This window comes from Homalodisca vitripennis, chromosome 3 (genome assembly GCF_021130785.1).
Source record: "Homalodisca vitripennis isolate AUS2020 chromosome 3, UT_GWSS_2.1, whole genome shotgun sequence".
Taxonomy (NCBI): Eukaryota; Metazoa; Arthropoda; class Insecta; order Hemiptera; family Cicadellidae; genus Homalodisca; species Homalodisca vitripennis.
The window spans coordinates 2,360,802-2,386,025 of record NC_060209.1 but is presented as its reverse complement, the minus strand read 5'-3'; the positions used below and the strand labels follow the sequence as shown (position 1 = coordinate 2,386,025).

The following is a 25,224-nucleotide window of genomic DNA, read 5'->3' as shown; positions in this document are numbered from 1 at the left end:
ATTGGTCTTGTCTCTTGTTAAGTGTGTACTGTACAACTTTTAGCTGAGTAAGGGTTATTGTATACGACCCCATAACAATAACAAAAATCTAAATTATAACAGAACGTTTTCCATATTTTCAAGTTCTAACACCTTAAGAGATTCGTATAAAGTGCCAACAATTAACTATGTTAAGGATATGATTAAAATATTTGATGGTTGTAACAACGTTAAACCGTCGAACTTTATGACAAACTGTTTATGTATAGTTTCTTAGGCAAATTTATTATTTACCTTGCCACACATATTGTTAAGTCTAACCACTGTATAATTTTACTGTGGAGAATTTTAAATGAGCATCAGTGCTATTGTCAGACTTAGCCACAAGACTTTGTTTTAAGTTGGACTACAAAACCTCTTGCCATAATCTATCAAAATGTAGAGAAATAGATTTTTACAGGCAAAATTTTTTTATCTAAATAATTAGGTTATTTATTTAAAACGTTTAAAGAGTGCAAATAACATGATAGAGCTTCTCAAAGGTAACTGTACAGAAATAGTAATAAAAACTGTATAGGACGTGAATATCTTGAAGAATTATACTTGGTCAATTCTCATAATAGTAAACGAAATAAATGTTACGCCATCGTTAAGACCATCTCAATAATGCTGTTGCAGACTATGTGCACGGTTCGTTTGGCAAAGTATTGTGAGCTAGGGGTATTTTCTTAGAAAGCGACCTTAGAAATTCACTGATGTAGAAACTGTTCCAACCTTCTCCATTCAATAAAGTTGATTAAATCGGGTTACCTTGCAATCATATTACAAGTAAACTTAAACCTCTACATTTCAAAGAATTTTATGAATGCATGCCTGGGATACGTGAAATCCGAAATGCAGCTTGAATAGTATTTTCACCGATGTGTTAAAAGTAAGTCCACAGGATAAAATGGTTTTTAACCTAATTATCCGTTTATGTTATGAAATGTATTATCAGATGTATAATATTTTCCTTGTTATAACCATAAAACATTTAAAAGGATATGAGTACTAAAATATTATATCCTTTCTACGGCAAAAAAATTACCGATTTCAGAAAGGAATAATGAAATTCCAGGGCTGGAAGCCTAATACGGTTAACAGTTACATATTCCAGCACTTTTAATCTACTTCCGGGCTAAGATACTGTCAGTGATGTAGTTAATATAATGAATAAAATAAACAAAGGTATCTATACTTAGGACTAAGCGATACTTTCAGTTCTATAATTTAGTTGCTTGTTCATAGTATTTATAACGAACAAAATGTATAAATAGAGCATATCTCCTTACTTATGACAAAGCGATACTTTTAGTGTTGTATAGCTTAGTTGCTTGTTCATAGTATATAACGAACAAATTATGTAAATAGAGCATATATCCTTACTTATGACTGAGCGATACTTTTAGTGCTATTAGTTAGTTGCTTGATCATAGGATATATAACGAACAAAACATATAAATAGAGTATATATCCTTACTTATGACTGAGGCATACTTTTAGTGCTATAATTTAGTTGCTTGTTAATAGTATATATAACGAAGAAAATATATAAATAGAGCATATCTCATACTTATGACTGAGTGATACTTTCAGTACCAAAAATTATTGCTTGTTCATAGTATATATAACGAACAAAATATGTAAATGGAGCATATCTCCTTACTTATGACTGACCGATAATTTCAGTGCTATAACTTAGTTGCTTGTTCATAGTATATATAATGAACAAAATATATAGATAGAGCATATCTCATACCTATAACTGAGCAATACTTTCAGTTACATAACGTAGTTGCTTGGTAATAGTATATATAACGAACAAAATATGTAAATAGAGTATATCTCTATACTTAAGACTGAGCGATACTTTCAGTTCTATAACTTAGTTGCTTGTTCATAGTATATATAACGAACAAAATATATAAATATAGCATATCTCTATACTTATGACTGAGCGATACTTTCAGTTATATAACGTAGTTGCTTGGTAATAGTATATATAACGAACAAAATATATAAATAGTGTATATCTCCATACTTATGACTGGGCGATACTTTCAGTTATATAACGTAGTTGCTTGTAAATAATATATATAACGAACAAAATATATAAATAGAGTATACCTCCATACTTATGACTGAGCGATAATTTTGGATCTATAATTTAGTTGCTTGCATAGTATATATAACGAACAAAATATATAAATAAAGCATATCTCCTTACTTATGACTGAGGGATACTTTCAGTTATATAACGTAGTTGCTTTTAAATAGTTTATGTAACGAACAAAATATGTAAATAGAGCATATCTCCTTACTTATGACTGAGCGATACTTTCAGTTATATAACGTAGTTGCTTGTAAATTGTATATATAACGAACAAAATATATAAATAGAGCATATCTCCTTACTTATGACTGAGCGATACTTTCAGTTATATAACGTAGTTGCTTGTAAATAGTATATATAACAAACAAAATATATAAATAGAGCATATCTCCTTACTTATGACTGAGCGATAATTTTGGATCTATAATTTAGTTGCTTGTCATAGCATATATAACGAACAAAATATATAAATAGAGCATATCTCCTTACTTATGACTGAGGGATACTTTTATTGCTATAAATTAGGTGCTTGTAAATAGTATATATAACGAATAAAATATATAAATAGAGTATATATTCATACTTAGAACTGAGCAATACTTTCAGTGCTATAACTTAGTTGCATGTTCATAGTATATATAACGAACAAAATACATATGTAGAGCATATCTCCTTACTTATGACTGAGCGATACTTTCAGTTTTATAATTAAGTTGCTTGTTCATAGTATATATAACGAACAAAATATATAAATAGAGTATATCTTTATACTTAGAACTGAGCGATACTTTCAGTGCTATAACTTAGTTGCATGTTCATAGTATATATAACGAACAAAATACATATGTAGAGCATATCTCCTTAATTATGACTGAGCGATACTTTCAGTTTTATAATTAAGTTGCTTGTTCATAGTATATATAACGAAAAAAATATATAAATAGAGTATATATTCATACTTAGAACTGAGCAATACTTTCAGTGCTATAACTTAGTTGCATGTTCATAGTATATATAACGAACAAAATACATATGTAAAGCATATCTCCTTACTTATGACTGAGCGATACTTTCAGTTTTATAATTAAGTTGCTTGTTCATAGTATATATAACGAACAAAATATATAAATAGAGTATATCTTTATACTTAGAACTGAGCGATACTTTCAGTGCTATAACTTAGTTGCATGTTCATAGTATATTTGACGAACGAAATACATAGATATAGTATAATCTCCTTACTTATGAATGAGCGATACTTTCAGTTTTATAATTAAGTTGCTTGTTCATAGTATATATAACGAAATAAATATATAAATAGAGCATATCTTTATACTTAGAACTGAGCGATACTTTCAGTGCTATAACTTAGTTGCATGTTCATAGTATATTTGACGAACGAAATACATAGATATAGTATAATCTCCTTACTTATGAATGAGCGATACTTTCATTTTTGTAATTTTGTTGCTTGTTCATAGTATATAAAGGGTGATTTTTTTATTGGTGTGGTTTTTAAGTTGGCACCACTATTAAACACAACAATTAAATTTGAATAAAACAGCTGATCTTTGTTTATTATATTATGTCATTTCGATATTTGTATTGTCTAGTGCGTATTATTGTATAGTAACAATGAACAGACTTACAAAAGAAGAGCGTTTGCGAATAGTGCAAATTCGTTTTGAAAACCGCAGTTCAGTTCGGGCAACTTACCGAGCTCTTTGTCCGATTTACGGACCTCATAATCGTCCATCAGAGTCAGGTATTCGAGCTTTGGTTAATAGTTTTCGTAATACCCACACTCTTGTTGACAAGCATCGGCAGAGACGCCGCACGGTAAGGACCGAAGAGGCTGTTGATGCTGTTGCTCATAGTGTTGAAGAGGATCCAAGTGTGTCGATTCGTCATCGTGCGCAGCAATTAGCGATCTGCTACTCAACTCTATGGAATATTTTAAGGAAGGATCTACGCCTATATCAATACAAGATTCAGTTGGTGCAAGAACTGAAACGATTAGACTATCGCAAGCGTCTTGATTTCGTTGAATGGGCTCAACATAAGATAACACGTGACCCAGCTTTCGCAGGCAAGATTTTTTTCAGCGATGAGGCTCATTTCTGGTTATGCGGCTTTGTCAACAAACAGAATTGTCGGATTTGGAGTGATGAAAACCCAAAAGAATTTGTTGGTATGCCCCTTCATCCACAAAAACTTACCGTTTGGTGCGCCATTTGGGCAGGTGGTGTTATTGGCCCTTATTTTTTTAAAGACAATGCTGGCCAGACTGTTACGGTAAATGGTCAACGCTATCGGGCAATGTTACGGGACTTTTTCTTTCCTCAGCTAAACGAACTTAAAGTGGATTTAGAAAATGTCTGGTTCCAACAAGACGGCGCGACGTGCCACACGGCAAACGACACAATTGGCCTCTTGGTAGAAACATTTGGTGAACGTATCATCTCATTTAGAGGTAGTGTCAACTGGCCCCCACGGTCGTGTGATATCACGCCAACATACTACTTTCTGTGGGGATATGTTAAGTCTCAAGTATACGCTGACAAGCCACTTTAAATGACTTGGAAGGTAACATTCGTTGAGTTATTGGCGGAATTCAACCACAGCTGCTGGAAAGAGTATTCGAAAATTGAACTTCTCGATTGGGCTTTCTACGCGAACGAAATGGAGCCCATATGCCAGAAATCATTTTAAACGTTAATGTCATGACACTGTAGTTCAAATAAATACATTTTTATGTTAATGCAGGTTGTTTTTAATTTTTTTATTTAGTTTTAAAAACCGCACCAATAAAAAAATCACCCTTTCTAACGAACAAAATATATAAATAGAATTATACAATTTAACGTAAATAAAAGTAGTTTGACAAGTATTAGGTTTTCCGATCATATGTTAGTTTGCTTATTTAAACGCATATGTGACAGATACGGCCAAATACAAAATAATTGAATCGGTAAAAGTAAGCGCTCTGTGGTGTAATGGTAGCACATTCACCCGGAAAGTGAGAGATCCGGGTTCGGCTCCCGGCGGAGCAAGTACTTTTTGTGATTCAATGTTTATTGAAATTATATATATATATATATATATATAATGAAAAAAATGCATAAATAAAGTGTATCCATACTTTATTTTTGGCCCTGATCAAGTAAACGTATAAATATCTTGTCTACTTCTGGTGATACATTTGTTGGTTTACTTTGTTACCCCAATAAAATATCATACATATGTAGTCTTAATAAACTAATTTAGTATATGTTTATCAATTCTAATGTATATCCGGTATAGATGTAATAAATTATGAATAGATGAATTTTTAAGAAAATTTTTAGGAACTTTGTGTATGATATTATTTCCACTATTTGTCAAGAACTGTATACTCACATTTTTGTACAGGGTAAAAAGAAACTGCCAAACGATTACAGGTAACGTATTACACAACTTGGTACGTCATTATTGTACTTATAATATTACTTTTGGAACTAAATAACACTTTTTTCATATCAGGGAGATAGCAAGGAAGAAGTTATAAAGAGATCTTAAATGAGAGCAGTTAGTGACTCTTGATATCCAATGGAGGACGGTCTATAAATAGCTCGGCAAAAACTTTTACATGAGGATGGATATATATATAGTTTTAAGATGTAGTGTAAGATGTACATCAACTAGAACCAAAGCACAACTAAAAATAAGAGTATCTATTGGATCTGAAGAGTCACTAACCACCTTAAAAACTTTTTCTTAAGCCATTATTCATTGAATAAGTTAAAGTTTTACAGATTAAGCCAAGGCAATAATAATAAACCATCAACAGCAAGATTCACATTGTAAATGTTTAAAAATTTAAACCAGTGAAATTTTTTAAAGAGTGAAAACCTATCAGTTCAGATCTGTGGCATTGCACTCTTACTAACAAAGACAATTAATTAAATATATTAATTGACCTATGCTCACATTTAAGACTTTTTTTATTCCTTAATGATTAACCACGTTTTATTGCTTTACCTGTAATCGTTTGGGAATTGCCGAGGCAGCGCGACATGTTTTACACTTGTATACATTTGAAATGTTAAACATTGTTTCAACTGCAGTATAAAATATTCATCGTTTTTAAATTTAGATACATTTTTAATTACGTATCATGAACGTTATAAATATTTTCCAAAATTATAAAATATTTTAGGTAAATTTTGAACATGTTATGTTGATATAAACTTTCCTCAGATATTTGCAAATTGGTCCAGCTGTTCTTGAGATGAGCGATTAGCAATATATTCTGGGATTAGTTATCCATATTTATATAATCATTAAATATAGGATGTAATTGTTTTATTCTAGATTTATTTAGTACGTTTAAGAAACACAGTGGCAATAAATACGTGGTATCTTTTATAAAATTAAATAAGCTGGACATGAAGAAGTTAATTATATAACCCGAACTGCTTAAGGATATCATTAGGTGTTTGATATTAAATCTCTTCGTTTCCTGCATAGTAAACATCAAAAGATTTTGTAAACAACCATTTAGCCGAGACTCCTCTTCCTCATTTCTGTCAATACTGTAGTCGTACTTTTTGTTATATGTTTTCAGGCAACATTATGGCTTAGTCAAATAGAACTTTTAAATAACTATAATGTTACGGCTTACATGATTTTTACATAAATTTAGATATTTTTAATAAAAGAATTCATTAATTCATTAATCCAAGTTTGGTGGAAATTTGTCGAGACGTTGCCAGCACATAGCCGCGTAGTTATTGCCGAGCTTTCATTTCTGTTCGGTGCGACCCGTCTACTGCAAGGTGTCCCGGCTTGATTAAATTTGTCGAGACGTTGCCGGCACATAGCCGCCTGGTTATTGCCGAGCTTTCATTTCTGTTCGGTGCGACCCGTCTACTGCAAGGTGTCCCGGCTTCATTAAATTTGTCGAGACGTTGCCGGCACATAGACGCCAGGTTATTGCCGAGCTTTCATTTCTGTTCGGTGCGACCCGTCTACTGCAAGGTGTCCCGGCTTGATTAAATTTGTCGAGACATTGCCGGCACATAGACGCCTGGTTATTGCCGAGCTTTCATTTCTGTTCGGTGCGACCCGTCTACTGCAAGGTGTCCCGGCTTCATTAAATTTGTCTAGACGTTGCCGGCACATAGCCGCCTGGTTATTGCCGAGCTTTCATTTCTGTTCGTTGCGACCCGTCTACTGCAAGGTGTCCCGGCTTGATTAAATTTGTCGAGACGTTGCCGGCACATAGCCGCCTGGTTATTGCCGAGCTTTCATTTCTGTTCGGTACGAACCGTCTACTGCAAGGTGTCCCAGCTTGATTAAATTTCACAGCAAAGCCGACAGATCCCACGTCTGAAGGTAATTTGGTCTGTCACTCGCTGTCTCTTATTCTCCTCTTACCTTCAAATGGATTTAAGTGCAACAATTTGTGCGAATCAAATATTAAACTTTTCGTTATTTTTTTTAGTGTTAAATATTATGTATATGATATTATATTTTCTTGAAAGTTCTATCTTTCCTCTTTAAATTGATATGTAAAACTTTATTCCTATAAAATCTAATTAATTTTTAAAAAAATTTTAAAACTCACATTTTTGGAAGAAAATTAAAAACTCCTGCATGTCTTGTGTTACTTGAAAACTAACTTTTGAATAAATAAAACAAGTAATTACAATTTTTTTAATGCATTTACTATATACATATTTTACAAATAATTTTAATTGCCAAAAAATTTCAAATGCTAAAAAAAATCACACAAAATCCTGTTTAGTGTGATACTCTTCAAAACAGTCAGGTACGCAGAGTGCCACATTACAGTCCTTGCAGTAAGTAAAACCTGCTGAAATCCGGATCATCATTGGTGTCATTAACAATATTAGAGTCCGTATCTAACTCTAATTCAGCTAATATACTGCAATCTTCCATTGATTTTTGAAATGCGCACCTCTCCATGACTGTTGTCGTAGACAGACTGACGACGCACAAGGCTACGTCAGACGATAAACAAAAGCCTCAAGCGGGTATGACGTAGTAGCGCCTAGCGGAATTTTTCTGAACTAACCAACAAAGCTGGCTGTTTAATGCAGCAGACGGCACTCGAATATCACTCGGGCAACTCCGTATATCAATCGGCAAAGCTGTGCTCGAGTCACGCTCGAGCGCCGGCCCAGTGATTAAACAACGGCGCTCGAGTCTGGCTCGAGCGTAGACTCGAATGTGTTAAATTTCACAGCAAAGCCGACAGATCCCACGTCTAAAGGTAATTTGGTCTGTCACTCGCTGTCTCTTATTCTCCTCTTACCTTCAAATGGAGTTAAGTGCAACAATTTGTGCGAATCAAATATTAAACTTTTCGTTATTTATGTTTAAAGGACATTACGTATTTATCAAGTATGGGCTATAGTATACTGCAATTAAAGATTTGAACTGTGAAACAAACAATGCTGTTTCTTATGTTTTGGGGATGAATTATTACGTAAATATACTTACCAAATTTTGAGATCCGTTTTCAAAATATGAATATTTCAAAATAGTACTTTAACATCCCGTTAATTAGTTTGTTTAATAAAGCACTTCGTTTAAAATTAATAATTTTGATTTTATCAACTTTTAAAAAAAATTATTAAGTAAACAATAAAATCTATACTTTTTACCGAAGCAGAAAAATGCATAATTTACAAAAAATTCCTATTTCGTGTAACTACGTTTAACTATTTGGAACTACGTTTAGAATTATAACAGAGAAACACGCGAATCAATGCAATACCAAAACATAAATAACATGCTTTTAGACAATTAGAACTAATCTATTATATTACTTTTCATAAACGATATTTATATTATATTTATTCTAGTGAAAATACTAAATTAGTAGCAAAACTTATATAATTTATTAATCGTTAATTTAAATTTATCCAAAATCTTTTTAAACCAGAATTGAGAGTTACAACGTGTTGTCCCAGTATTCGAACTATAAGCTTTATGTAAATACTGAAATGGATGAGTTACGTATCAGGATAATATTTACTGTGCAAACTGACGTCTACACTTTCCCGCCTAATGATACGAATATATAAAAAACCTCCAATTATCTTCTTATGATAATTGGATAGCATTTTGTACTTTAAAATGGAAAATCACACTAATAATGTAATTACAATTTTAGCAATTCAGAAAACCTCCTTACTTACAATTACTAGAATTGGGGTTTGCTTCCTTCTTTTAGGGAAATCTTCTCTCTTCCCATTGAGAACACTGCAGGCCTCGAATAAACATAATATTACTTGTATAGCTTTTTGAAGAACTTGATGATACTGAATTTCCTGTTATGTTTTCTTGTGGTATATTTAATAATACTCTTTTAATTTTTAATACAAATAAAATACCTAAAGAAATATTTTTTAAGCCACAATCTTTTCTTCCTTTTAAATATGTGTTACAATCGCCTAATAAAATTTATTTCAATACATACAACAATTAAAGAGGAGAGTGTAAACGTGTATAATGTTCCTCACTATTCCAGAGAACTATAAACATATAACCCTGTATTTCTACAGCATGCATTTGGGAAGTACTTTCAATTACACGCCTATGGAGACAAATGTTAGGTTCAAAAAAAATTTAAAATTCCAATTATATCAATCTAGTATTAATTTGTAGATTTTTAAATTATACTTATTTATTTACCGTACGTTAACCCTCTCGCTCTGGTGGACGTGTTGGATGACAAGAACAGTAAATATCGGAGTTCCAACAAGGCTGTAATGCCAATTTAACACGATATCACTGGAGAAGCCACAAAGTGGGACCGTTGTGGCTTACCAGGAGCTGAGTGGCTTAAAAGCTGATGGTCCGGCTACTGCAGAGTGGAGAATCGATTATACGCTCCAGGCAACACGTACGGTATACGTAGCTACAGACAGCGTGAGTCTTGTATTCTTCATTTCTGACTTTTAAATTTGGGAAAAAAACGTTGCTTGAGTATTTTTATATGACACACAACACATTTTATACAAATATTTTCCAAAGAAAACAGTTACATGTACAAAGTAATATTGTTGAATATCATTAATATTAAATAGATGTTTGTTTTGATACTAGGATGTAACTTCCTTTCATTCCAAAAATTTAACATATTTTTATAACATTTCTAATCATTAGAAATGTTACATGGGAAAAATATGAAGCTTAGATTGGCAGCGTTGCCTGAAAACTTTAATGACTCTGAGACAGCTCGTGTGCCCATCTGTTAGCAATTTACTGCGGTTTTAATGCGCGGTAGGATTGATATCTGTTATCATTGATCAACAGAGATATCAAGTTAATTTGAGTTATCGCGAGTAATGTACAGACTGAGTGTCCACCAGCGTGTTCTACCGTCAGTCATGTGCCGGTCCTATCCCCGCGTCGTCTAGCGTGTTCTACCGTCAGTTACGTACCGGTAGTATCCTCACGTCGCCTCCCGTGTTCTATCGTCAGTCGTGTGCCTATTGTATTCCCGCGTCGTCTCGCGTGTTCTACCGTCAGTTATGTGCCGGTCCTATCCCCGCGTCGTCTCGCGTGTTCTACCGTCAGTTATGTGCCGGTCGTATCCCCACGACGTCTCCCGTGTTCTATCGTCAGTCGTGTGCCGGTTGTATTCCCGCGTCGTCTCGCGTGTTCTATCGTCAGTCGTGTGCCGGTTGTATTCCCGCGTCGTCTCGCGTGTTCTACCGTCAGTTATGTGCCGGTCGTATCCCCACGACGTCTCCCGTGTTCTATCATCAGTCGTGTGCCGGTTGTATTCCCGCGTCGTCTCGCGTGTTCTACCGTCAGGTATGTCAAGTCGTATCCCCGCGTCGCCTCTCGTGTTCTATCGTCAGTTGTGTGCCGGTCGTATCCCCGCTTCGTCTCGCGTGTTCTACCGTCAGTCATGTGCCGGTCGTATCCCCGTTTCGTCTCGCGTGTTCTACCGTCAGTCGTGTGCCGGTCGTATCCCCGGTTTATCTCGCGTGTACTACCGTCTGTCGTGTGCCGGTCGTATCCCCACTTCGTCTCGCGTGTTCCACCGCAGTCTTGTGCCGGTCGTAATCCCTCGTTGTCTAGCGTGTTCGTGCACAGGCGGTGACGTTGTGCTCAGAAATCAGCCGAGATGTTTCGGTCCATGTATTTTTATGAGTGACAAAATAATTTCAGTTTTTTACGCCTCGTTCTACTCAGTGATTTAAACGGCAACGGTCAAGTAGCTTGCCGACACGCCTATCTGGTAAATAGCATTCAGCGTGCATTACTATGCACACTGAACTGAAGTACTGAAGTAGTACTGGGGAGACGTACTTTCCCCAGTACTGCAACGTCGAAGAACACATAGTGGCAAATGTAAGGAAGCTGAAAGGAACTGGATATGTGGTCCATCGGGATTTCACTAGTGAAGTGCGAATACCTTCTACTGTCAGCGGTTAGGGCGAGATCGAGAAAGTGGGAGGAAAACAATGAATGCCTTTAGTCTACGATCATCTGTTTGTGAATGACTGTCGTTTCACATGGGGTACCCGGTGTAACAAAGCTGAAAGAACTGCTGGGGTTAGATCTGGCATAATTAATCGAAAGACACTCAAGGCATGACCCCACCGGCAAACAACAAAATCCAGGAGAATTCTTGCAAGGAGACAGATGACACCTCGACGCCAACACCTAGGCGGATTCTTGCATATTCAAGCAGTGAGAGGGGCACAGGCAAGTACACTTACATTAACACGTCGGGTGCTTCCGTTACTGATTATGCTCTATTATCGCTAAACTGCCAAGAAAGTGAGAACGACTTTAAAGTTATCAGCCAGGTCGGATCACATGTCTTTCGAGCTCAGTATTAAGGTCAGTGATAACGATCTGGTAAGAGAAAAGAGCAAAAATTGTGTAATCCTTTTATTGCCGAGATTAAATTGATTAACAACAAATAGAAAGCATGAATATCAGTTTTGCCAATACATATTTAGGATGTCAGTAATAATAAATATAGATTTTTGTTTGTTGATATTTAATTTTGGAACTCATCTTAACTTGGACGGGCAGACCATTTCTGTCAAACTTTTTACCGTAAACCTTTGGTTACACTTTGAAACGCACGTATCTGTCGCCTTCCTCAAGAGCCAAAATCCTACAATATAAGATTGATACTAGAATCAATTTAATAGTTCAACATTCCAATCATATATTATTTAGAAGAGACCAATATCCTTATAAATAAGAAGACAAGTGAAACGTCTTTAATTATAATCTTAAATCTTATTTAGTTAATAATATGTGTAAATATTCTAAATTATTTTATCCGTAAAATTATACGCAATTATTCTAGCATAGTTTGTCTGATTTAAAGGTTTCAACTATATCATTAAGAAATTTTTGAAATGAAACTAGTGTGGCTAAATTAAAAATTAAGCGTTACACCGTTATTACACTATTGAGAGGATACCTTACAATTGTAATAATATAAATACATACTTATCTTTTACTATTATAACATAAAATGTGAAATATTCCAGACATTAACTTACCTTCTCAAAATCAAGTTGTTTTTGACACCTGAAAATAAAAAAAAAGAATTATTATTAAGGGTATTTCACCATACTTATATTCACACCGTATATATATATATATATATATATATATATATATAAATATATATATATATATATATATAAAAGTATATATAAACCTGCCGATCCTAGACCACTTCTGGAGCCAACCGAAATTCATTTAAAATCCTGCCCAACTTTCCACAAATGAATCTGCGAAATAACACAATCTAATTAACCTAATCTGAGAAATCAATAGCCACTTTACTATTGCTGGAATAATATATATATATATATATATATATATATATATATATATATAATATAATTATAATATAATATATAATATAATTGTTGGAAATTATGTCGGAGCTTTCTAATAAAATGTTATCCATGTAAACAAATATTTATAAAAGAACCTAATATTTTATCTAATTATATTTCTTAAAAAAAAATATTCTACTAAATAGTCAACATGAACTCACCAAAGTCTCGTTAGTTTCTAGCATTTAAAGAACTTACCACAGGAAATAGTTAATAACGAATTCTATAAATTACCTAAACATTTGAAACATATTGATATTGTCCTTAAATGAAAACGAATTCAGAGAAATTTTAAGCACTAAAAAGTGTTCTACGCAATTTTTTACAGACAACATAGATACTCGTGTGTTAAATAATAGAAAAATTAAAAAAAAATATTCCGATTTATACAAAATAAACTTAAACACCAGCAATCTGACATTTTTCATCGAGTAAGTTCCATTGTTTATTTGTTGAAATATTAAGAAGCCATTATCAAGAGCCAAGGAATATGCACACAGCCAGTTTTTAACAAGTCTTTGAAGACAGCAAGATTTATCAAAGGAATTTATAAGAGACTACGCTTTTTATGTAGATTGGGATAAATTATATGGAAAAAACTTTTACGAAACAGATATATTGTGCGTGTGTATGTTTCTGACGAAGAAAATAGAAACGTTTGCCATTCAGCAGTTAATTACGATATAATGAGAGACATTACACATTTTCACTGATTCCATCCATCTGCCTTGTCACTCACTTATTGGTTACAAACAATGTTCTGAAACATCTTTATTCTACGATATTAACCATATTACACGCTTTTTTTCGTTCCATAAGAAGTTTGGAAATTCAAAGTAAAAAAGTGCAAAACCATTGCTCGGGCCACATTTTCTCTAATGTATTTCGCCTCTTACTCTCTCTCTTTGCGCCTCTGATTGTATAGGCTAGAATCATTATTCAGGCTAGAGAGAGATGAGAGAACACGTGATATAGAGCAATGGTTTTACCAATGCGTACTGTGCATGCGTAGAAATGTGTCTGTACTGTGCATTTGATAAGTATAGCCAAATCCTTATCAAATAGTACAAGGACAAACTTTGATAGGGGTGAAGACGTAGCTCAGATCTATATATTCAATGTCAACAACTACAATGGCCACTCGAGAACTACTAACTTTACAAAACAATTATAAACAGAATTTTAAATAAACGAATAAAATATTTTATTTAATATTCAAATATGTAAATTTCTCTGTCATTTAAATAAGGAAAATATCATAATAATGTCTTTAAATTGCAAACTTATCAATCTACGTTACCGACATTTGAGTTCCGAAAGAATGTGCTATGTGTATTACGTGTAAAAACTACTTTACCATAAATGACGTCGGAACAGTCATAAGACATATTCGTCGTGAGAGGCACAATCGCTGGTTTTACATTTATATCTAATATCATTCTTAATAATTACGCCATTTACTAAAAGATCTATATTTTTTCATTGCTTTTGAACTCATCTGTAATTAAAGGCGTCTTTGTTGAAACTTTACCATTTAGATAGTAAAAGCAAAGACATTTGAAGCTATTTCTTCAATAATGATACAATTTTATTCTTTACAAAACATGTTTTTCTAAATAAATGAGCGCGAAAAAATATCATGTCCGTTCTGTAAAAAAGAAATAAAAAACCTATGATCGCCATTATAGTTCTAAAATTCCCGAAAAAAATAAGCAAATCTACAATAATAAACTTAATTATTTAAGACAATGGTCTAAATAAAATCAAATTGTCTATCACAAAAATAAGTATAACATAGATAAATTATGGAAAATAAATACATATTTTTAAGAAAATAAGAGAGATCCCGAACTATTTAATGATGAAAAAATTCAATCAATCGCTGAAAAATTATCTATTGAAACTAACGATTAAACTAAGTCTGAAATTATTGAAAAATTGATAAAACTCTTAATGAAAAACCTGTACAAAATATCATAGATGTTAAAGTTTTATCCTCTATACACGTTCTTTTCAAGCAATACATTTTAACGAATTTAAGCAACAATTTTAAGTCAATTTACAAATATCTTTCAATTATGCAAACAGAAATTAAAACTTTAATCGGAAAATTTAATGAAAATGTTAAAAATATGAAAGGTTATTTATTTTAGAATGTGAATACGAACGAATTTTAGTAAACGGTGAACTGCAAACTTGTCCAATGTATTTTAGTATCAAAGCAGATGAAATCTTTGATATACACTATTTTATTTCTAAGCAATTTAATAAATTATCCTATCGAGAACAAACGAATTATCCAACAAGAGGATCCGGGTGGACATTTAAACGTTGTAAAACAACTGATTTTGAGTCCTAATAAAGACGAATTTATGAACGCTGGATCATATATCGATTTACCACAAGAAATAAAGGTAAAAAAGCATGCGTAAATATCAAAAATAAAGATGATTTTTGCTTTCCTCTTCTAAGTATTCTCGAAAACCATAGTATTCTTTTAAAATAAGGAATTTTTATTTTTATTCAGGAATTACCTGTCATCAGCTACACTTTTCCAGTAAATATGCAAAAAAGTTAAAAAGACAAATGCAGGCATAAAAGGTTTGATTTTAAAATAATTTGTTTAGTAAGGTGGTGAGATAAGGTAATTTCTAATCTATAAATAGAAATTACGATACTAATTATTATTTTTGGTGACAGTGAAACTTTGGTGGATACTTTTTTCAAAAATTAAAGACATTGAAAATGTAAATAGACACTTTTGAGTCATTGGCAACAATTTAATATACTACGTCAATGACATGTGAAAGTATAGAGTAATGTTTTGAAAAGTCTTGGTGTGTTCCTACGTCTGCGGCACTATTCAAGGTGTATAGACGACGAGCTCGTTTTGGGTGTACGAGGGAGAAGGGGTGGGAGAAGGAGCGTGAGAAGGGGTGGTGATGAGTGAGAAGGGTCACTTGATTAATCCCTTGCCAGGTTTTATTTGTTTTTCAGCCTCCAACGCCTAAGATCTCTGGAACTACCTTTGCTCTATGTTACTTGTAACTTTACGAAAGGCGTAGAAGATTAAATCTTTTATTTCAATCGGCTAAATCTTGATGCTTGTTATTTAATTTTTATACGTGCTGTATATTGGTACGGTATGGCCTAAAAATCTTTTTTTATTTGTAAAATTTATAAAAATGTTAAAAAAAACATTCCGTCAATAGTCAATAGTCAATTTATTACGGAGACAGAAAATACATTTCTATAGCAAATATCAAGTATCTAATAATTTTGACACACAATGTGTGTGACACACATGTCATGCTACACTGAACTCTAATTTATACATACATTTTTACACTCACTCTGCTCCATTCATCGCCAATTTTTCTGGAGCCATTTATACGCCACTCGTTCACGCTATAACACGCGTTCGACACTAAACAGCGTTGAATCTAGTTTTAAATGCTTTATGCGTAGGCGAATTTTTTATTTCATTTGGAAAGCTTTTGATGACATGTCCTACCTGTGTGGGCAAACGTTTATGAACTACCGTCCTGTGTCTCCTGGTTCAGTAGTCTTCTTTGCCTTTTGTCTTGTACGAGTGAACATCCCGTCCTTAGGTCAAGGCGCATTTTGCATACAATATGACGTTGTTTCTAAAATGTAGAGACTTTGCAGAGTCAACAGTTGCAATCATTTGAAAACTGGCCTTTACGAATTTTAATTTTGCAATAATGCATATCGCTCGTTTTTGAAGCTTGAACGATTTTAAAATTTGCTTGCACATGCACCCCAGAGCAGTATTCCATAGGCGAGATGTGGATAGATCAATCCATAATAAGCCGTAATCCTAACCTGAATAGGGCAGTATGTAGCTAGAGACCTCAATACATAAACCCCTAAGGCTAATTTGGAGCAAGCGTAATCGATATGAACATTCCATGTTAAACCTTGATCAGGGTAAATTCCAAGGAATTTCGAGGAACAGACCTCTCCTAACATGGCCTGATCCAACACGATGGCCGGAGTATATTCCCAGTTTGTCGAGCACAAAGAAAAATTTTGAACTTTGGACTTTTGGAAAATTGTTTTTAGATTGAGGTTTTGAAAATTTTGGACACAAATATTTACGGTAACAAAGGTTCTTTGTTCTAAAACTGATTTGGTTTTTTCATTAAAACAAAGAGTCACATCATCCGCATACTTTACAATTCTTCCGTATGGTAGTGATGATTCTGTCATTGACGTAGAGCAGAAAGAGAATAGGGCTGAACATTGATCTTTGAGAAACTCCATAAATATATTTGGACAACTTGAGGTCTGTGACTTAAAAATAAACTAAGCCACAAGAGAGGCACGCTTTGCATGCCATGGGAGCCCAATTTGTAAAGGAGCGTAGGATGCTCAACACAATCGAATGCTTTAGATAAATCTAGAAACACACTTAATGTGCGAATTCGACTTTTTAGTCCTTCTACAATCAACTTAACAAGACTCAATCTGCGTCCATCGTCGATTTGCCTTTTCTGAATCCAAACTGTTCGTTTGAAAGCTGATTGTATTTGTTAAGAAAATGATACATTAGTAATAAAAAATGCTTTTCGAATATTTAGCTTAAGACGGGCAAAATCGAGACAGGCCGATAACTATTGATGAGTGTGGGATCATCTTTCAAAAAAATTGGGATTACTTTTAGATTTTTAGGAGCGAGGGGAAAACTCCTGTTCGATAATACAAATTAACCAATGCAGTCAAAGGTCTGACAATATGCTTGGAGCATTACTTGATGAGCCACATTGACATTAAATTTAGTATCATTGGACCTTTTCGATTGAAGCTGCCGAATGATTCTATCCACCTCTTCCTCTACGATAGGTGTCAGACCATCGAGTTTACTGGACATTGTCTTTGAATGGGTTTTACTTGATATGATGATTGACGAGGGCCCTGCTCAAAGGCTACAGTTGGAATAAACTTATTAAGTTCTTTACCTGATATTATCGATAGCCGATTGTGAGATTGCTGTTATTCATGTGGGGGTTTTGATTAATAATTCAAGATCAAAAACCTTAGTAAGTCAGCTAGACGTGTAGTGAATTGGTGTTGTTATCCAAAGCGTTAATATTGAAATAGCCCATCAGGCCGAATTCAAGGTCATGGTGAGTCAGGTCTATCAACAAGGATTCTAATTATTAAAAAGATATGTTTTTCTTTCCACTGGGAGACCATAGATGTCGACGACGACCAATTTTGAATTTAGAGTTTGAAATTTCATTCCGGCTGCTTCAAAATGTTTTCGTCCGTTTCTCTTATCGTGTATGTTACTGAAGTGAAACTTTGATACAAAAAAGCTGCAACACCCCCACCTTTAGAATAATGACGGCAATATGATTTGCCAATTTAAAATTTTGTATTTTGTATAGCTCAATGTTTTATTGTTAAAACCGTTTTTGGTTACAAGTAGATCTGTCTTTAGATCTTCACACATGAGCTGGATTTATTTTAATTCATTCGTTAAGAATTGGGCGTTTTGGTGTAGCAGCCTTAATACAAATAATTGGTTTTGAAATTTTGCATTTGTTTCGCCAATTTTGTTTGAGTATGTCAACTTTGCTCGTCGCCTTGAAATGGAGTCCCTAAAAAAGCATGAGAAACTTCCATCATTAGAGAGTTCGTCTGTCGTTGGAAGCTTCCGATGGAGGAGTCGGCAGGTTAGCTGGTCTTGGGTTCAGCATGTCCAGTTCGGGCCGAGGCGACAGTAGCGCTTAAGTCGATTTATTTCCTCCACCGGATCGAGGGCAAGTTAACAACAGACACGCGAGAACTTTCATCGACGAAAATTAAGATGCATCCCATGCTTTGTAAAATGCTGTCTTGAGATGCCAGCGAAATCAAAAAAGTCAACACAGGGATGTTTCTCGCATAGCTCCTCGATATATGCATTTACCAGGAGAATACGCTGCTTGTTTGGATGGCAAGTCATGGTGGTGCGGAGGGGAAGCGAAAATAATCCTAGAGGAAGACACCAAAAGGTTCACCAAGCGTCCTTCAAGATGCTTGTAGATGATTTTATCAACTCCCTCTTCCACATCGTTAGTGCCGGCGATTAATATAACAGAAGATCCTGGTTTGTAAACACCAGGACTTTAGTTGATGGTTGCACCAAGGCTCCAAGGATGTCGGCAGTGGCTATCCCTTTCTATCCGGATAACAGGGTAACTGAGGGACTCCTTACTCACCATATCCACCGCAGGTGCCGTTCACATGGAGACTTGAGCTAAGCAGTTAGCTTGGGAATCGGACGTTCTCTTTTTATTCCTATTTTTCCTTTTTTTGATTTGAACAGATTGTTTATGTTCTTTATTCATTTATGGTTTTTACGCCTATTTGAATTGGAGAACAGTTTCATCGTAACAACATACATAATATATAATTGAAAATAGTTTATTTATCCTTTTGTCTCTTAATACAATAGTTTTCGTACTAGTATCAAAAAGGCCAAGGGCTTTTAAAATTGGCGAGGACTGCTGTTTAAAGCACTATCTATAATGTTATATAATCGACGGAGAAAATTATAATATTTGAGTTTTCAAGGAAAGAGCTCGACTTAATGAACGAATCAATGTTTTTACTTATTTTGTAACCGATCGTTTCAGTTATTATTTAAACCAATCGAAACTGCATTATAAAATAGTTAAGGAAAATAATTAAAGAGATTCTAATTAACCATTATAGCTCGTATATTTGTTATATGTAAGCCAATACATTTTAAAATGGAAATTTTGAAGGCTTTCGTCATCCTATATGTGTAAATTTAATGCCAAATTTGTTGCTAAGCGGCAAATAAATTTTGTCAAATGTTTAAGCTTAGCAAGATTATTATAAAAAAAACTATAATAAAACCTGTACGTCATTAGAATTTGCAAAAAAATGTTCATTTATCGTAATTAATTCTAAATTAAGTGACTCTAAACCGATGTTATTACTGTAATTTCGTCAATGATCCGAAAGAATTGATTTACTTTTAAACTTTAGAACAGTGCTTGATCAGTAGTGATACATAATTCAAATACACATTTTTATACAACTTTTATTTAAGATTGAACCAGTGACGAATTATAAACGTCTAATGCATTACTAATTAATAATATTGAAGCCTATATTATAAAAATGTAAACGCTGTTAAAAAACCATTAACCATTTTTGTTAATAAACTAAAATGTCAATGTTTTTACATTTGTACAATTATTCGTAAGGTACTTAAACTGATGAGTTTCCTTGCCAAAATACAACATTGCATCTTTACAGGGTCATACATTAAAACAGATAATAAACAATATTATCTTATCAAGTTATTCTTTTCCAGACTAAATACAGAAACACCTGTTCTTCTATGTGTTCTTTTTCATCTAATATGTGACTTCCATGAGGCAAACCTTATTTTTATATATTGACATATGTAAGGAATTCATCCTTATACCGGAAGCAGGTAAGATTTCCAGGGGGAAATCCCACTAGCACAACACGGTGTAGGGACACCGTGTTATGCTTTTCAATTATACTGATTGCTGTGCATTTTCATCATTCGGACAAGAAATAAAAATCAACAATGGAACTGGAAATATCTTAAAATAAAAGTAGACGCTTTTTGGCCGATGTATGATTCCAAGACCTACATAAGTATATATTTTTGATCGGGGTAAAAACTCAAGTATGCCACCGTAAGTAAATATAAACATCTGATTGTAGACAAATTTAAATTTTTTTGACCAAAGTAGGTGTCCGAGAACTGATTATTTATTATTTAATCAAAATGTGGCGTCGGATATAAAATTCATTCGAGCCAGAAATGCTCCTACTCGAGCACACATGATATGACCCTAAAAATAAACTCTGATACTAATAAACATGAACAATAAAGTCATAAGTAAGTGATGTATTAGTACTTAGTTTCCAAAATTCATAACTGATTTGATTTATTTTTAGGTCTATAAGGATTTGAATTTAGGATATTGCACGAGCAACCGCTAGTAGTTAATACAGCTGGGGTTTTGAAACTACATTATATTGAAACCAGCCAGCCTCTAGTAAAAGGATCTGTATAATTTGTATAAGCTTATAAAACCACTACAGTTATTAAGATCACTTAATTATTGCTCTACCTAGACTAGATATCTATAGTTGATAGGATTAATTACGACATGTCTAACCCACTCAATACATTACATCTGCTTCTAGGATAATTGACTGAAAATATCTACATCCTGTAATATCACAGCTCCTCACAGACAATCTACTTTGGTATATAGTCTAGTAAAAATATTATTCCTGCCTTTGTGAGTTCCAAAAAATATGTATTTCTAATCTTTGAACTATCAAAGCTTCCAGCTCCTGGAACCATAAAGCTATATAATATTTAAGCCACTGAAAATTCCATTTTGTAAAATTATGAACATACTGAGTCTCGATACATCTGAAAAATGTCTATATCTTTAAGCTTAATCTGTAAAAACCTTAGGCCTATTGAACTGCTACACGATAGCTAAGGATATACAGGCAACTGGGATCTCTACAGGAATCAGAAATGAAATAATTACTTATGAGTTCATCCCTTATAGTTAATATCAGATAATTAGTGATCAGAATTACTCTATACCTGCTGGTGAGGACCGGTAAAGTCCGCAGAGCCCTAGTGAGGTGATTTCGGTTGTGGTTGGTCTAACGTGCCGATTCCTTGATAACGAGTTGAGCTTAAAGGCTAATAAAGGGTCGAGGGCTGTTCAATATGTGGTGTACGGTGAATCCCCGTCCTTAGTACCTAACATATTTTATCTTCATATTTTACGTGTTCTTGCCTCTCTTTTTCTTTACTCAACTCCTCCTGCGGCATGGGGCAGGTTACTGCGCCTCTGCAAAAAATGTCTGAATCGCTTCACTCCACCAGGCTCGTTCTCCCAGTGGTCCAACCACCAAGCACTAGACACGCGTATTCATTCGTTCATAGGTTTTACACACACACACACACACACACACTTATATATATATATATATATATATATATATATATATATATATATATATATATATATATATAAACAGAGTGTTCCACGAGTAACCTGAGAAACTGCTCAAGTGGTTTCCTTTCATCAAAGTTTCAAAAAAAGTACAAAAATGCTTCAAAAAAGTACATATACACATATGTACGGAAGCGTTTTTTTGTCAAGCTACAGCTAGCGAAACATTTTACACCCGATTTTCTAAGGAAGAATGGAAATAAAGCGCAACAAATGTTTTATGGCGTAAATATAGCTGTTCCATTTATTGAATTTGAAATAAAATGAAGTGAAAATTTAATTAAATACGTCCTAGATCTCTTAGAACACCCATTACTGAGATATCAGACAAAATATACAATATTCTGCCTTGAAAAACATTTTTTGTTTAGATTTGAATTAAATTTACTTTATGGGTAATTGGTATTAAACAAACAAATTTTTTATTAAATTTAAATCCATTTGGATGAGAATAATGTTAAATAGGCAAATAGTAAACAAAAGAAAAGTTGAAAATTCAATATTTACGATCAAAGTAAAGTACATAAAGTACTAAAAACAATACTAATAATCCAATTACTCTTTAACGTTCGTCAGAAAAACAAATTGCAATAGTTGTTCCTTGCTAATGTTTTATTGCAATTTCCATAACTGTTCTAAATGATTTCGTTGTTAATGTATGCACAATTTAGTGAGATTAACAAAACCACGTGTAGTTTTTGTTATACCACCTCGGTCGTTCTTAAGTATTATAAAAGCGTTTAAAATTCGCATCAAAATACGTTCTTTGGAGTCAACTAGATTTGCGTAAACAAATTGCCTTAAATGACCCAAAGGTAGTAATCCAAGGGATTTAAATCAGAGGACCTAGGAGTCCAATTAATTGGTCCACCTAGACCAATCCATCTGCCTGAAAAATTATCTGCAAGTGCTCTCTAATATTTTCTAAATACTGTGCTGGTGCGCTATCATTTTAGAATATTAAATCAAATCAAATCAAATCAGCTTTATTGCAGCGACAATATTACAATGTATAGCAAACGTCACAAATTTTAATCTAAAACAAAATTCTCATTTACACATACAATTTTACACTTATGCACCTTTCATCCTTCGCCAGTATATCCCATTTAAACAGCAGAATCAGTCGTGTAATTGGGCGGTCTCCCAGTTAAATGCTAAAAAATCCCCTGCATTATAAAATGCTTGTGACACCAAGAGGTGTTTAAGGCGCCTTTTAAACGCCTTGGGCGTTAGGGAATTTTTTATTGAATTTGGCAGTCTGTTAATAAAATTAACACCTGCCTGTGAGGGCAGGTGTTCAAAAACCACTGTTCTGTAGCTTGCAGTTCGTAGTAATTCTCTACCTCGTGTCTCATGCGTATGTATGTCCCGGCCTCTGGTTAAGGCACACTTATACATACAAAACAAAGTGGTTTCTAAAATGTACAGACACGGGAGAGTTAACAGCTGTAATTCCTTAAAAGCTTGCCTGCACGACTCTCTGAATTTTATTTTAGCAATTATTCGAATAGCTTTTTTTTGGAGTTTGAATGCTCTCTGAAACTGAGAGCTTGCGCACGCTCCCACAGGACCACTCCGTAAGACAAATGGGGGTAAATTAAGCCATAATACGCCGTTATCAGTACCTGACTTGGGCAGTATTTTGCTAAGGATCTCAAGACATAAATGCCTGAGGAAAGTTTTGCGCAAACATGATTGATGTGTTCATTCCAAGTCAACCCTCGATCAAGGTGTATTCCTAGGAATTTTGAAGAGAGGACTTCTTCCAGTGTGGAATCAGCTAACAAGACGGCAGATCCACAATGGTTGCCTACATCGCGCAAGGCAAAATTTAAAACGTTGGATTTTGAGGAGTTTGTTGTGAGATTGAGGCTTTGGAAGTATTGTAAACAGTTATTGATGTCAACAAAGGCCTGTTGTTCCAACACTTCACTTGATCTTGCACTAAAACAGAGAAACGTATCATCAGCATACTGCACTAGTCCTCCATGCAGAAGTGATGATCCTATGTCGTTGACATAAAGCAGGAAAAGCACAGGACTGAGAATGGATCCCTGGGGAACACCGTACCTCAGTTCTATTGGTTTTGACAATTGATTTGATATTTGGACAACTTGGGATCTATGACTTAGAAATGAGCTAAGCCATTTAAGGGGCACGCCTCTGATGCCATGGGACCCAAGTCTGTCGAGCAGTATGCTATGGTCAACACAGTCGAATGCTTTGGACAAGTCTAAGAACACACTCATTGTGTGGTTCCGACATTCTATTCCCTCTACAATCATATCGACAAGACTCACTACTGCGTCTGTCGTCGATTTGCCCTTTCTTAATCCAAATTGTTCATTTGAGAGCTGACTGTATTTGTCCAAAAATTAAAGCATTCTTATGAGAAAAAGCTTTTCAAAAATTTTGCTCAATACTGGCAAAATTGAGACAGGCCGATAGTTATTGATTGAAAATTGATCGTCTTTTTTGAAAATTGGAACAACTTTTGGAATTTTCAGGAGGGAGGGGAAAACTCCTGTTTGGAATGAAGAATTTACCAATTTATTTAAAGGTCTCACCAAATGCTTGCAGCATTGTTTGATGAGCCATGTGGACATTAGATTAAGATCATTTGACTTTTTGGCTGGGAGCTGCTGAATAATTCGGTGAAGCTCATCCTCAGTGACAGGCGTCAGCAACATTGAGGCTGCTGGACTCTGTCTTCGCGAGGGACGTACTTGCGGTTCAGACGGCCGAGAACTTTGCCCAACAGCAACGGATGCGAAAAATTCGTTAAACTGATTGGCAACCTCAGTTCCATCCTCCACAAGTATATTCCCATTTTTAATTTTGATTTGTTTTTTTACTTTTGTTTTATTGTTAATGATGTCCCAAGTTGTTTTTAAAATATTTTTAGAAGATAGAATAGATTTGGAGGCATCGTATGCTTTTGCAGCTTGGATCACTTTCCTGTAATTTTTTTTTTGTGAAGAATGTTTTGAAATTTTCATTACAAATACGTTTGTTAATTTCAGAGAAAAATTGCACTTTCTCTCTCGAGACCAGAATACCTTTTGTGATCCATCTGTTTTTTGACGTTTTTTTTTCGCAAATATTAACCGTTTTTGTAGGACAGCATGTG

The 25,224-nt window shown here is 34.1% G+C and overlaps 1 protein-coding gene across 2 annotated transcripts in view; it reads right to left on the bottom strand.

The window, feature by feature from the left end:
- The window catches only part of LOC124356532 (leucine-rich repeat-containing protein 24), a 341,675-nt gene that overhangs the window by 116,577 nt on the left and 199,874 nt on the right, over nt 1-25,224 (bottom strand). For both annotated transcript variants that reach the window (XM_046807586.1, XM_046807587.1), the window contains exon 2: nt 12,682-12,709. The gene's annotated coding sequence lies outside the window, so the exon portion shown is untranslated. The remainder of the gene's footprint in view (nt 1-12,681; nt 12,710-25,224) is intronic.